Below are 16,276 nucleotides of genomic sequence, written 5' to 3'. Positions count from 1 at the left end.
ACAGGTAGGGTGTGAGCCAAAATGTGTAATCCGCTTAGCTATCAATGTCCACTATTTATTGAAGTTCTGGGCTCAGCTCTATTTTTGATTTGTCTTTATTTTCATGCACTGTTTTAGTCAAAAGTTCAGAATATGAACCTTTGATTGTATGCAAAACAGAGACAGGCTTTCTGGGTAAACAAGACTTTCTTATAATGTGGACAAAGTTCAGATAAATAATTGGTAATGTCAGCGTTAACCACAATAGAAGAGGAAAGGCCATGCCGATTTGAGTTTACAGAACACAGAATAAACAGACATTCTTAAAGCCTTACTCTGTTCTCTCACTCTCTCTGACTCCTTGAACGGAAAGAGCAAGACACCACAACATGATTGTGTAAAGGAAAGCCAAAACACCACAATATGACTTGAGTAAAGGAAAGCCAAGACACCACAACATGACTTGTGTAAAGGAAAGCCAAAACACCACAACATGACTTGAGTAAAGGAAAGCCAAGACATCGCAACATGACTTGTGTAAAGGAATGTCAAAACACGACAACATGACTTGAGTAAAGGAAAGCCAAGACACCACAACATGACTTGTGTAAAGGAAAGCCAAAACACTACAATATGACTTGAGTAAAGGAAAGCCAAGACACCACTACATGACTTGTGTAAAGGAAAGCCAAGACATCGCAACATGACTTGTGTAAAGGAAAGCCCAAGGCACCACAACATGAATTGTGTAAAAGAAAGCCAAGACAGCACAACATGAATTGTGTAAACGAAAGCCAAGACACCACAACATGAATTGTGTAAAAGGAAGATCAAGAAAACACAACATGACTCATGTAAAGGAAAGCCAAGACAACACAACATGAATTGTGTAAAAGGAAGATCAAGAAAACACAACATGACTCATGTAAAGGAAAGCCAAGACACCACAACAAGAATTGTGTAAAGGAAAGTCCAAGATACCACAGCATAACTCATGGAAAGCTGAAGACACCACAACATGGCTCGTGTAAATGAAAAGTCCAAGACACCACACCATGACTTGAGTAAAGGAAAGCCAAGACATCGCAACATGACTTGTGTAAAGGAATGCCAAAACATGACAACATGACTTGAGTAAAGGAAAGCCAAGACACCACAACATGACTTGTGTAAAGGAAAGCCAAAACACTACAATATGACTTGAGTAAAGGAAAGCCAAGACACCACTACATGACTTGTGTAAAGGAAAGCCAAGACATCGCAACATGACTTGTGTAAAGGAAAGCCCAAGGCACCACAACATGAATTGTGTAAAAGAAAGCCAAGACACCACAACATGAATTGTGTAAACGAAAGCCAAGACACCACAACATGAATTGTGTAAAAGGAAGATCAAGAAAACACAACATGACTCATGTAAAGGCAAGCCAAGACACAACAACATGAATTGTGTAAAGGAAAGTCCAAGATACCACAACATAACTCATGGAAAGCTGAAGACACCACAACATGGCTCGTGTAAATGAAAAGTCCAAGACAACAAAACATGACTCGTGTAAAGGAAAGGCCAAGACACCACACCATGACTTGTGGTAAGGAAAGTCCAAGGCAACACAACATGAATGCTGTAAAGGAAAGATCAAGACCCCATAACATGACTTGTGTAAAGGATATTTCAAGACAAGACAACATGACTTGTGTAAAGGAAAGCAAGACACCACAACATGACTTGTGTAAAGGAAAGTCAAGACACCACAACATGACTAGTGCAAAGGAAAGCCAATACACCACAACGTGACTCATGAAAAGGCAAGCCAAGGCACCACAACATGACTTGTGTAAAGGAAAGCCATGGCACCACAACATGACTCGTGTAAAGGAAAGCCAAGACACCACAAAATGTCTTGTGTAAAGGAAAGTAGAAGACACCACAACATGACTTGTGTAAAGGAAAGCCAAGACACCACAACATGACTCATGGAAAGGAAAGTCCAAGACACCACATCATGACTCATGGAAAGGAAATTCCAAGACACCTCAAAACGAGTTGTGGAAAGAAAAGCCCAAGACACCACAACATGACATGTGTAAAGGAAAGTCCAAGACACCACAACCCGGACATGTGCTAATTGTAAAGACAAGTGAAGCTGAGGTGTAGGTGTATTTATTAATAAATCTAAACGTTTCTTGACATACCCGTTTCTACATCAGTCATCAGTTTTAGGTTTGCTGTATTTGCCTTTTCTTGGAGAATTTGTAGTAGTTCCTCCTGGTAACCGTTCCTCTTGGCTGTGCCTCTCGAAGCCTTCTTGCCCTAGGCAGAATTACTTGCAGAGACCATAGGCTGACCGTTATGTAAATTGTCAGCTATGTAAGGAAGAGTTACCTGGTGATTTCATGGTATCAAACATGCAACACTCTTGTCCTGTATTTTATTTGAATAACCTAATACATTCTGGGAATTGTAGTTCCGAGTCACTTCAATTGTAGTAAGACACCTGCGAACACTAGTGCTTTGTGAATGAAAAGTGTGGGACTTAAACATTGAATTCTTGGTGACCAGGATTACTCTGATAAAACTGTCCGTCACTCGGCAGTTGTGTGAACTTGGGGGTGCAGGTGCAACGGACTAGGAACAGGCCACGTGCTGATGTGGGAATAAGGTTGAGGATGCTGAGCAGAGCCCCTCTATGCAGTGACAGCCGGGCTCTGTGAACTCTGATTGAACTCGGGGGGAAAGGGGAAAAGGGTGGCACCCCAGCACTGGAGGAGGGCAGAGGCGGTCAGAAGATTTAAAACACTCTATTAATCAGGTTATGCTGCAACATATTTTTTGCTCTGCTGGATCACTCCAGATGAGAGGACGAGGTAAGGATGTTAGATTTTTTGTTGTACAAAAGGACTTTTTAATCCTAGTTTCCAAATGTGATGGAATGGTATAACCCTGAGGATATCGCTTTATGTCGTTGTGCCTCAGGGTCCATTATCTGGCCCCAAAAATGGGATAGCCTAGAGGCAAACTCATTTTGCATGCTTCATTATACATATGCATTCATGTATTTATTTATTCATTTGTTTATATTGGGTGCACAGAAAGACTGTGAGACTCCAAGATCTGTAAGCAAAGTCTACAGCAAAGAAGTAAAGTGCCCACAAAAAGTCAACTCCGTGGACTGAGGATGGGGTTCAGTGGTCATTCCTCAGTACCGGGGACATCTACGTGAGCAGATAAATGACCATTTACTTTGATATTGTCAAATGTGATACCCTCATTCCATTGATGAACATCACTGCCTTCATTTCATTAGTATCGGACACTATCTCTTCCCAATCTCTCAGATTATTAATGTCAGATTCTCCAATCTACACTGTGTTTAATGCATACCCTTCCTTTCATGACTTGCTGTGGTGCCCAGATGTTTCGCCCCTCAGAGCGCTGGCTACTATTTAACAAGTAATTCTCTCGGTTACTCTTTGATCTTAAATGGTGACGTGGCCTTGAAAACACAGAAGAAAACACGTGTCGGCAGGGCTGCTTAAAATGTAGTTACCAAATATTGTCTGCTACAAGTTGTGAACATGAACAGAATTGACAAAAAAACATGTATTAGTTACCCTGACAATGGGCAGCCCATCACAAAAGCTGCCTCGCCCAGAAGGTGGAATTGAACCACTCTGTCGCTAGACCGCTACAGGTTTGAAGCCTGCACTCCAGACCACTGAGGTTCATCCAGGCAAACAAACAGTGTAGCAAAACATGTATATATATCACAAGAATACATACTCTTTTACAGGTAGGGTGTGAGCCAAAATGTGTAATCCGCCTAGCTATCAATGTCCACTATTTATTGAAGTTCTGGGCTCAGCTCTATTAAGGTCTCGTGACCTACAATGCGCGCAAGCGCATTGAGGGATCGAGAATTCAAGTGCTCGAAATCCTCATGAAACCACCAGCTTTTTTCTGGCGTTTTCATGAAGTTCACGTGTTCACAGGCACGCGCTTTTGGGCCATAAACTAGCGTTTCTCCTCCCCCTCCCCAGCCAGCTTCCCCCAGGCCGTAGCAGCACTCCTCCCACACCAGCACTTCCCCTCTCTCTCCCCGCAAACACAGCCTTGCCCTAGCAGCACTCCTCCCACACCAGCACCTCCCCCCTCCCACACCAGCACCTCCCCTCTCTCTCCCCGCAAACACAGCCTTGCCCTAGCAGCACTCCTCCCACACCAGCACCTCCCCCCTCCCACACCAGCACCTCCCCGCAAACACAGCCTTGCCCTAGCAGCACTCCTCCTCCTACACCAGCACCTCCCCATCCCACACCAGCACCTCCCCTCTCTTACACCAGCACCTCCCCCCTCCCACACCAGCACCTCCCAGCAAACACAGCCTTGCCCTAGCAGCACTCCTCCTCCTACACCAGCACCTCCCCCCTCCCACACCAGCACCTCCCCTCTCTTACTCCAGCACCTCCCCCCTCCCACACCAGCACCTCCCCTCTCTCTCCCCGCAGGCACAAGAATATGTGAAGGCTGACATCACTGGAGCCTTTGTGAAACACAAGGGCAGGGTAGATCGACATCTGAAGACCATCACAGGAGCAGCACACAGACAGACATATACACACAAATGAAGCCACGCAGATATATTGAAACTTTCATCCTGCAAAGGCACGTGGCAGTCTGTGTTATTTAGTTTTTGCTTTTTACATTTTAATAGGCTCACAAACCCAGGATGCAAATTTCAGTGGGCGAAAGGGGCAGAAAGTGACACGCATCACACGGGGCACTAAACAGCAATACAGACACATGGGCAATAAACGTCCAATGTCACACTGACAGTCACAGTAGTTGTGCAGAACACGCTACCTCACACACGCCACGAGCATTTGATCTTCTCTATCACAAGTGCGTGTCTGAATGTAAATGTAAATGTAGGCGTATTTATAAAGTGCACTGATACTCAGGAGTGTCCTGGCGCTGTACACATACCGCTAGGGAACCCGTCCTGGCTTTTCCCCATGAAATGTCCACTCCTGGGCATCCCCGGGGTGCAACCAGGCATCCCCAGCGCTGTAGGGGGCCGTGGTGGAGACTAAGCAAGCTATTGCCCAGAGTTGCAGCGTGGGACTCGTGCTCAGAGTAGGCACCGAGGCGAGAAATCAGGTCCGAGGAATTATGAGCCCAAGAACCGCCGAGATCACCGAGATCAGCCGAGGCGGGATTTGAACCCTGGTTCCGGGCCAGGCCTCTACACCAGGGACTGCCGCTCTAAGCAGTGAGCCACACTGGACTTCAGTCCAGCTCAAGCGCACACACAAAAGAAATATCTAAACCTTAACATGACGTCAGCATAAAAGAAAACACCCTCACACACGAGTAACATCGGCTCCAGAACCAAAACCTCGCCGAAGGCTGCATCGCCTCCCCCCTTTCACCCCCCCATACAGTAAGAACTTCAGTCTCCCCTCCCACCCGTAGCCCCCAACCACGCGTGCATTCTCGTCGGCACTAGGTCTGTGGAAAGGCATTTAAAGAGCAGGGAAGTTCACTTCTCTTCCTGCACAACAGCGGCTCTGTCTCACAGACCCCTCATATTCGCAGACCAGCACCTCGCGATAGTCTCGCGGCTGAAGGGGTTACGTGAGGCCAGGGCTTTCCAATCTGCTTCCCGTGCACCTAAGCACCTTTAGGCAGGCGGGGTGGGGGGGATGGGAGGAAGAGAGACGTGCGCACAGGAAGAAAGGGGGAGAGGCTGGGTGCACGAGGGCATGCCGAGGCACTCTGAGAATTGAAAAAAAACAAGCATTTGCAATGCAATAGGTCTCGTTTTAACGCAAATTTAAGCTATAGGCCTTGTAAATGACAAAGCCTTTTATTTATGTTCTAAAAACCAGAACGCAAAAATAAAGGGCATTATCATTTACAATGCTAATAGTTCAGACTCGCGTAATTGCGAGACCTATTGCATTTCCAATGCTTGTTTTGATTTGTCTTTATTTTCATGCACTGTTTTAGTCAAAAGTTCAGAATGAACCTTTGATTGTATGCAAAACAGAGACAGGCTTTCTGGGTAAACGAGACTTTCTTATAATGTGGACAAAGTTCAGATAAATCATTGCTAATGTCAGCGTTAACAACAATAGAAGAGGAAAGGCCGTGCTGATTTGAGTTTACAGAACACAGAATAAACAGACATTCTTTTTTTTTTTTTTGAAAACTTTTTATTGATTTTATAACACAAACACAAACAACTTGCAAGGAGGAAGAAAAAGAGACATCAATATACACAACGTTGCATTACATGGTGTTGGAGCGGGAAGGACAATCCAATGAGCGTTCGTTCTATCGAGAAAGAGTTGCACAGTGGGGGGGGGGGGGGGGCAGAAGAAACAAATTGCAAACAGTATACAATAGTGTGTGGAGGAACCCTCGGGTTACGGGGACATAGGTGCAACATCAGGGTCAGGAAGAGGAGGGGCACATATATCACCACGATAAGTGTTCCACTGAGTCCATATCTTTCCCCATTTCCGGGGGGTACCACGAGAAATATACACAGTTTTTTCTCTGAACATGCACCAGTCCATGTTTTGTTTCCATTTCTGAAGTCCGGGCGGGCCCTGAGCGCCCCACAATTGCGCAATGTCTCTTTTGGCAATCTTGTGCCCAAGGTCACCCACCGAAGCTGCGACACGGAGTAATCATTCGGTTCCCATACGTTCAGCAGGCATCTCCTAGCTTCCGGCATCGATCGCACCCCGGTAACCTCACTCATCACCTCGTGCACACGGGTCCAGAATCGCACTATCTCAGGGCACTCCCAGATGATATGTAAAAAGGTGCCCAGGAGACCACAGCCACGCCGACGCAAACCATCCACAGAGAAGCCCATATGCACCAAACGGGGACCAGTGACATACACTCTATGCAGGATTTTAAGTTGCACAAATCTAAGGCGCGCCTGGATGGCCACCTCTTTAGGGGAGGAGATCGCCGCCTGCCAGTCCTCATCGTCCAGCTCCAGCCCATCACCAGTCCAGACCTCTCTAAGTCCAAACAGGAGATCAGACTTGGAGTTGATTAATTTTTTATAAATAAGCGAAATCGTACTATCAGGAACATGCCCGTCCAGTACCCTGTCCTCAAGCGGGGACGACTCCGGAATCTCCACACCCGAAGGGAAGGCCGAGAGCACCGTGTGGCGGATCTGTGCATAGCGAAAGAATTCGCGATCGCTCAAAGCGTACTCGGTTTTCAATTCCTCAAACGTCTTCATTCTCCCCTTAGTCCAAACATCATCAATCCTGCTGATACCAATCAAGTCCCACCTATCAAACCCCCGGGACTGCCAAAGTGAGCCAAGTCTATCAGATGCGTACAGGGGGGTGGCACGAGTCAATTTGTCAGTCCACCCAAGCGCCATGGAAGCATGTCGCCATACCTGGACGGCCGTCCTAGTGGGGCCCGTCACGTTGCGAGGGGTGAGTTTCGAGTAGAGGGCTCTATTGTAGTCGCCCCCCGGTAACAACCATTTGTCCATCGCGAATGCCGGATTTGGCAAAGGGCCATACATGCAATGATTTATTGCCCCCAGTTGAGACGCCCAATAATAGCGACGGATATCAGGCAAAGCAATTCCACCGTCGTACCACGGGAGCGATAATTTAGCAATGGCAATCCGGGGCCTACCCCCCCACACCAGTCGTCTCTGTAAACTCTCGACCTCACGGAAATATGTAGCCGGGACAACGTCAAGTGTGTTTTGCAATGCGTAGAGGAAGCGGGGCAGTGACATCATCTTAAACAATGCCGCTCTACCCAGGGGAGAGAGAGGAAGTTTCCCCCAGGTGACCACATCTGCCCGAAGGCGCTGAAGAGGGGGCAGTAAATTACGGTCGAACCGCAGTGCAGGGCTCAGCGAGACAAAAATGCCTAGATATTTAAATCCATCTTCCACAATCGCGATAGGACAGCCGTTTGGCAGAAGGGGGGCGGTACCCGACAGGACGTAAACACAGGACTTCGACCAGTTGATGACAAGACCTGAGTTTTTGCGGAAGGACGTTAAGACATCAAACAGCACAATGAGGGATTTACGGGGTGATGTAAGATAAAGCAGAATATCATCAGCGTAGAGAGATACACGGTCCTCAAACTCCGAATTCCATCTAATGCCCTTCAGGGACGGTTCCCACCGCAACCAGGCCGCCAGCGGTTCCAAGGCAAGAGCAAACAACAAGGGGTACAGGGGACAGCCCTGTCGCGTCCCTCTGCTCAGTGCAAAGGGCGCAGAGACCCGACCATTGACCACCACCTGGGCCATGGGACCGGCGTAAAGCAATTTGACCCACCGAACGAAGTCCGAACCGAAGCCAAACTTAGCAAGAACCGCCCACAAATACGGCCATTCTATTGTATCAAACGCCATCGTAGCGTCCAAGGACGCCAAGATGGCCGGCTCACGCAGCGTCTCGGCCCGTGCCAGAACTCCATGCAACCTTCGGAGGTTAAGCGCCGTGTTACGATGCGGTATAAAGCCGGATTGATCAGGGTGAACCAGGTCCCCAATAACGGTCGCCAAACGTGTCGCAAGCAGCTTGGCCAAGATTTTAGGTTCCGCATTAATCAACGAAATGGGTTGAAAAGAGGCGCAGCGATCCCGAGGTTTACCATCCTTGTGGATGACAACAATAGTGGCCAGTCTCTGGTCTGGCGGGAGAAACCCCACCTCCAAAGACTCAAGAAACATAGAGCGCAAATGAGGAGCTAGCGAATCCGGGCGCAGTTTATATAGCTCAATGGGGAGCCCATTAGGGCCCGAGGCCTTGCCGGATCGGACCGAACGGACAGCAGCGGCAATCTCGTCCACAGTAGGCAGAGCATCCAGAGCATCTCTATCAATATCAGACAATCGGGGAAGTGCAATATCACGCAATAACAGGTGGGAGTCCTGCTCCGATCGATCAGACACCTGGGAGTACACCTCGCGGAAATAATCGGCAAAACATGCGACAATATCAACAGGGTCCGTACAACACTCTCCATTCTCCGCAACAATCACAGGGACGACACGACTCGCACTTTCCCTCTTATCCAACCAAGCAAGCAGTTTCCCAGCCTTATCACCCACATCATACAGGCGTTTCTGCTGTTCCCTCCCCATTCCCTTAGCAGCTTCAGTGACCAGAGCTCTGTATTCATGTTGTTTCAACTCCAGTAGATGTAACCCCTCAGCGGTAACCCCAGATTCCAAGCCCTCCTCCAGGGCCGTGACCTCCCCCTCAAGTCGAACCGTCTCAGCACGGTTGGCCAACTTCACGCTACCAATCAATGAGAGGGCCTGGCCACGAATTACAGTCTTGTAAGCTTCCCAAAGTACGCTAGGGGAGGAAACAGAGCCCACATTTTCCTCAAAATAACAATCGTGTGCCTTAACCAGCTCATCCCTGACCCTGGGGTCCTTCAAATACCAGGGGGTTGATCGGGGCCACTCGGCCCGCCGAACCCTGCCGTGCATCAACCACCAGCCAAAGCGGAGAATGGTCCGAGATACCCCGTGCCAGATGTTTAACTTCCCGTATGAGGGATGCATGGGCCGAGGGCAGTAAAACGTGATCTAACCTCGAGAGACTACCATGAACACCAGAATGATAGGTATATTGCAACTGTCCCGGGTGAAGCAACCGCCAGCAATCAGTGAGCCCCAACGTCTCCAGGAAGTCGCTCAACCAAGTCTGGGCCCTCGGCAGTTCCCTGGGAGGGTGACGATCATGCATTCCCGAGACCACCGCATTAAAGTCACCCCCAACCAAAAGCAGACCCTCGGGGAGGCCCAAGATAAGTCCACTCAGATCAGCAAAGGTGGTGGCCTGGAGGCCCGGGGGCACGTACACAGAAATCAGAATAAGAACCTTCCCCTCCCAGCGCCCCACAATGGCGGCGTATCGTCCCTTATCATCCAATATGACATCATCAATGGCCAAGGGGAGGGAGGCCCGAACCAGAATGCCCGCCCCCCTAGAGCCCGAAGTGAAACCCGAGTGCGCCACAAGGCGATAACCACGCCTATTCAAAGCGTAGCACTTGTTGCCGAGCAAATGAGTCTCCTGCAGTAAGACAACATCTGGAGTCAAACGTTTCAGCAATTGCAACACCACCCTCCTCTTAATCCCATCCCCCAACCCGTTCATGTTCCAACACAATAACCGAAGTCCCCTACCCCCCATCCCCGTGCTCAGCCCCTCCCCGGCCCCACACCCAGAGCAACTGCAAAAACCAGGAACGCGCCTTTCCTTCGCCTTGCAAGTAACAAGAAAATTCAAACAAACAACCCAGCCCCCCCAACAATGTCAAAACAACTATACCCCCCACCCCGCACCCCTGCTGAAGACCAAAGAGCCCCATAAACTCGCAGTGTGCCTGTCGCCCAACCACCCAACTAATCTACGAAAAGAAAACCCAGGAGGAGAAAGGACCCGTTCACCCCCCACCCACCCCCAAAAAGACTATCACTTGCAAACATTAAGAACACAGCATAGCACAGTTCAAAGCCAACGGGAAGGGTACGGGGTCAAAGTCAACAGTTACTCTTGCTCCGTCGGGCCACCTTCCGCCCGATCCGACTTGCCAGAGTCCTCAAAAGGTTCATGATCCGTAGGCAGCGTGTCAAGCCAGTCACTCACAACCCCAGGATGGTCGAAGAAAAAAGTGCGATCCTTATGTACCACCCGCAGACGGGCCGGAAAGAGCATGGCATACTTCATAGACCTTTCCCGGAGTCTCTTCTTGACCCCCTGAAACCCCAGCCTCTGTTTCTGGACCTGTTGTGTAAAGTCCGGATAGAAGCTGACAGTAGAGTTCTCAAAGGCAATGGGACCAGACTGCCGCGAAGCCTGCAGGATAGCATCTCTGTCCCGGAAATGAAAAATCCTCGCAATGATAGGTCAAAGGTTAGCACCCGATTTAGGTGTGCCGCCGGGGATCCGATGTGCACGTTCGACAGCGAAAAACTTGCTGAGACCCTTGGGCGCCAGGTGATTCAGCACCAGGTCTTCCACCAATAGGTCCGTCGAGGCAGCAGTCGATGATTCCGGGACCCCAATCAGGCGGATGTTATTGCGCCTGGCACGGCTTTCATAGTCCTCTAGGCGCCCAGAGTAATAATCATTGGCTTTCCTCAGATTCCCGACTTCAGCCTGCAAGTCAGAGACGTCGGTGACCAGGCTAGAGGTCTTAAGATCCAAGGATTTGACCTTTTCGTTTGTCTTCGCCAAGTCCGCCCTGATCAGATTGACATCAATCGCCACCGTATCCAGTTTGAGAGTCAAGGCCTCATATTGTTGCCCCAATGAGGCCTTCATACCAGTGATGGCACCCATGAGGTCTCGCAGCGAGGGCTCGTCCTCAATCGATGAGTCCTCCGGCATTGTCGTCGAGGTTTTAGCTGCTGCTCCTGGCGATCCCTTAGCTTGAGTGTACTGGTCCATAATGTTCGTTTGCAGAGCACTCCCTCGAACGCCCGGTTTAGGCCCACGCTTCCCACCCTCAGGCTTGGTGGCCATCTTGGATCCTGGACCCGTACGGGTCGCCTGTTGACGGGTAAAAGTGGTGCCAGTCTCAGATCTGGAAACCGCTACAGATCGGCAGTAGGAACGGAGAGACCAAGGGTGTAGGAGTGTCCGGCCGTCCACGGAGCCGACAAAGCAGGTTGAGCTCCGGACAGAAATGGAAACCGAAAGCGATCGCCAGCCCCCGCAAGTCTGGCAGTCCGTTGTTGTTCACTTACTGAACGGCAAGCGAGACAAGATAGCGCGGGGCGTCACCATGGAGCAGGCCAGAAAACTGCGACAGTCTGTAGCTCTGGACCCCGAAGTCCAAAAAAGTTCGTTGAAACAAATAAATGAGCAGTAGAACTGTGCCAATAAACACCCGTCGTCTGAACCAGGATAAAGTACAGGATAGTCGATGGAGGTGGCGAGGGTCCGGGAGCCCTGTGCTCACGCGACCATCTTGGGTGCGCGCGAAGCTCCTCCTCAACAGACATTCTTAAAGCCTTACTCTGTTCTCTCACTCTCGCTGACTCCTTGAACGGAAAGAGCAAGACACCACAACATGATTGTGTAAAGGAAAGCCAAAACACCACAATATGACTTGAGTAAAGGAAAGCCAAGACACCACAACATGACTTGTGTAAAGGAAAGCCAAAACACCACAACATGACTTGAGTAAAGGAAAGCCAAGACATCGCAACATGACTTGTGTAAAGGAAAGCCAAAACACCACAACATGACTTGAGTAAAGGAAAGCCAAGACACCACAACATGACTTGTGTAAAGGAAAGCCAAAACACTACAATATGACTTGAGTAAAGGAAAGCCAAGACACCACTACATGACTTGTGTAAAGGAAAGCCAAAACACCACAACATGACTTGAGTAAAGGAAAGCCAAGACATCGCAGCATGACTTGTGTAAAGGAAAGCCCAAGGCACCACAACATGAATCGTGTAAAAGAAAGCCAAGACCCCACAACATGAATTGTGCAAACGAAAGCCAAGACACCACAACATGAATTGTGTAAAAGGAAGATCAAGAAAACACAACATGACTCATGTAAAGGAAAGCCAAGACACCACAACATGAATTGTGTAAAGGAAAGTCCAAGATACCACAACATAACTCATTGAAAGCTGAAGACACCACAACATGTCTCGTGTAAATGAAAAGTCCAAGACAACAAAACATTACTCGTGTAAAGGAAAGGCAAAGACACCACACCATGACTTGTGGTAAGGAAAGTCCAAGACAAGACAACATGAATGCTGTAAAGGAAAGTTCTGTAGTAGGGGATCTCTGTGTATAGTCATAATCTAGTGAATAGTCCCGCCCATGTGCATGGACCCCGGAGCAATCAAAAATAATCTCTTATAGTGTCAAAAAATGCAGAAAAGCATAGACACTTAAGAGAGAATTTAAAGCCAGATAATGCAGCCTAAAAAGGCTACACTGTCCAGTACTTCAGCTAGAAATTCCACCACAAAATCCACAAAACAGCAAAAGCCTGTACAGATTTCCCTTGCTTTAACAGCAAACTCCCTCAGGAATGATAGAGAGAAGAACCTGGACAGACAAGCCCCATAGGCTGCCATTATGTGGCTCAAAACAGGATACTGTGCCTTTAAGAGAATCTTCCAGAACCTTCTCCCAGTATCCCAGAATGCATAGCAGGTCCAACTGACTTCATTTCTTTTTTCCGGCTCCTGCAAGCAGGACCCTGGAGCATTGAGCTCTCCCCTTTTAGGGTTGTTTAGTGTTTTTTCATTGAAATTTCGTTTTTGAGTACTTTTAAAGTACTTTGTGACTTTTCTTCTTGGTGTTTGCACTCTTTTTTTGTCGAATATGCCTTCTTTATTCAACAAATGCCCTGAGTGCTCCAGGAAGATGGCTAAGTCAGACCCTCATGAGGTGTGTATCCTCTGCCTGCCCTCTTCCCATGTTCCAGAGAAGTGTGAGATCTGTAAAGGCTTCTCTGGCAGGACCCTGAAAGACAGGCGGAAGATCAGACTTCAGGGCCTAGAGGAAAGGAGGCTGAAGGCTCAAGGTGGGTCTGCTGGGGCTTCATCTGCCCATGCCGAGGCCTCTGGGGGGCTCCCCAGGGGCAGGAAGTCCAGCACACGTCCTATTTCTCCGTCTGGATCGGTGGCTCCGACCACGACGTCGAGAGGAGGGTCCACGGCCAGTTCCCAGTCTCCCCAGGGCTCTGGGTCGAGAAAACGTCGCCCGTCGACGTCGAGGAGCTTACACCGGCCGCCGTCGAACCCAGTGACGGTTTCTTCGTCGTCGCCGTCGGCGTCGACGTCGAGTGGACGGCGTCGACGGACCAGGCGTCGGCGCTTGCCGTCGAGGCGACACCGCCGTTCGCCGTCAAGGACATCATCGTCGTCGAGGGGATCCTCGTCGTCGAGGCCGCCGTCAAAGCAGAAGAGATCGCCGTCGAGGCAGAAAGGGTCTCCGGCGAAGAAGAAGTCGACGTCGAGGCGATCGAGGTCGCCGTCGAGACAGTCGAAGAGGTCGCCGTCGAGGCGGTCGAAGAGGTTGCCGTCGAGGCGGTCGACGCCGAGGCACAAGCGGTCGTCGTCGAGGTTTTGAGGATCGTCTATCTGGTCAGGATCGACGTCGAGGCATAGAAGCTGGTCGACGCCGAGGCATGTTAACCGGTCGACGCCGAAGGGCCGCTCGACGTCGAGGGGACCACGTTCGACGTCTGAACACCGGTCTTCGACGTCAGGGGGTCGTAAGGACAGGCCGAAGACTGTGGGGGGCTCCCCTCAGTCAGGACAGGATGGTGGCTCGCCGGGAACGGCGTGCTCAGAGGTGTATACCCGTAAGAAGACTATTACTCCTCCTCCTCCTTTGCCTAGAGGTCCTCCTCCGAGGGCTCCGACTCCTCCTCCATTGCCTCCTCTGCCTGCTCGTCCTTCCGGACCGCAGGCCCCAGTACCGGGTGTTCCTCCTCCGGTTCCACCGAGATCGGTGTCAATGCCCAGACTTCCGACACCTCCGAAGAAGACTCCTAAGTCGAAGGTTCCTCCTAAGCCCAAGACGTCCGAGCCGGGGAAGCCGGCGGAGCGTCCCAGACCCAGGAGATCGAGGTCTCGCTCAGGGAGGAGAGATAGATCTAGGAGTGGACATGGATCCTCCTCGAGATCCAGACATCGCCATAGGAGGCATAGGTCCAGGTCTCGTTCGGCCTCTGGGACCCGTTCGTATTCACCTACATTGTCGGATTCACCGGAGACGAGGGTGTCTCCGATAGATGACATTGGCACGTTCCAGGAGGTTCTCCTGAGAGGGGCTGCGAAGTTGGGGATCAAGGTGAAGGCCCCTACGCCCACGACTTCTGTGATCTTCGAGACTTTGCACACGAAGCACCTGTCTCGTCCCCTACTGCCTTTGGTGCCAGGACTGGTCGAGCCTGCTGAACAGCTCTTCCTTACGCTGGTGGTGAAGGCTGCTCCCTCCAGGCTTGTCAAGAAGTACCGGGCTCCAGAGTCGGACCCGGCCTTCTTACGGACCCAGTGCCTGATTCGGTGATTGTGACGGCGGCTCGGAAACTGCATGCTACCTCCCCGTTCTCCACTGTGCCTCCGGATAAGGAGAGCCGCTGGATTGACTCGGCTGGACGGAAGGCGTGTGGGACGTCTTCCACGACGATGAAGGCCTCCAGCGACTCGGCGTTGTTGGGGCGGTATGACCGTGCACTGTGGGACTCCATGGAACAGTTTGCGGATCTTGTCCCGCGTGACAGAAGAGAAGACTTCATGGAGATCGTCCAGGAAGGGATGCTGGTTTCTAACCAGGCCATCAGCGCCGCGGCGGATATCTCCCTGTTGGCCGCGCATGGATACTGCCATGGTATCAATCAGAGATGCCATGCTTGGCTCCGGCTGACGTCGCTCAAGCCTGAAGCACAACGACGAGTGGCAAATCTGCCGTTTTCCGGCGATACCCTCTTCGGGAAACACCCAGATGACGAAATGGCCAGGATGAAGGCCGAGGCTGAAACCCTGACGGCTGTGGGCTTGGAGAAGCCCAAAGAGAAGAAACCCTACCGCCAGTTCCAACGACGGTTCGGGTCACAGGGTAGAGGAAGGGGACAGTCTTCTGGGCAACAGCAGCAGCAGCAACAACAGCAGCAGTACAGAAGGCCCTTCCAGAAACGTCAGAGGGGTAGAGGTGGACAGCAGTCCTCTACCGCGAACAAGGGCCCGGCTGGGTCTCGACCCTGAGAGGTTACTTCCCCTTCGTCCGTTACCCGCTCTGGTGGGGGGAAGCGTTCAATTTTTTCTGGCAGAGTGGAGAAAAATTACTCAGGACAAGTGGGTGCTGAATATTGTTTGCAATGGATACAGTCTTCGGTTCACCTGCCCTCCTCCATCGATTCCCCCGGTCGGCTCGCAGTATCAGCTGCGCGAGCTCCAGGCGGAGGCCGATATCCTGTTAAGGAAAAGGGCGATAGAGGACGTACCTCTGTCTCAAAGAGGGAGAGGCCTGTACTCCCGGTTCTTTCTGGTCCGCAAGAAGGACAAGAACGAGTTCATGCCCATTCTGGACTTGCGACAGGCAAACAAGTGGATTCGCAGAGAAAAGTTTTGCATGCTGTCGTTGCATCAGATCTACCCTCAGTTGCAACGAGGAGATTGGATGTGTGCCACAGACCTGCAGGATGCATACTTCCATGTACCCATTGCATGCAAGCACAGGAAGTTTCTGCGATTTCAAGTCGGCACCAATCACTATC

At 50.4% G+C, this 16,276-nt stretch overlaps 1 non-coding gene across 1 annotated transcript; it reads right to left on the bottom strand.

The window, feature by feature from the left end:
- Window positions 1-3,628: 3,628 nt before the first annotated feature.
- On the bottom strand, window positions 3,629-3,715 carry TRNASTOP-UCA (transfer RNA opal suppressor (anticodon UCA)). The gene has a single exon. It is a non-coding gene; the product is annotated as a tRNA-Sec (tRNA).
- Between the last annotated feature and the right edge of the window lie 12,561 nt (window positions 3,716-16,276).

Source organism: Lissotriton helveticus, chromosome 5_1 (assembly GCF_964261635.1).
Source record: "Lissotriton helveticus chromosome 5_1, aLisHel1.1, whole genome shotgun sequence".
NCBI lineage: Eukaryota > Metazoa > Chordata > Amphibia > Caudata > Salamandridae > Lissotriton > Lissotriton helveticus.
This window is presented reverse-complemented; position numbering and strand designations above follow the sequence as displayed.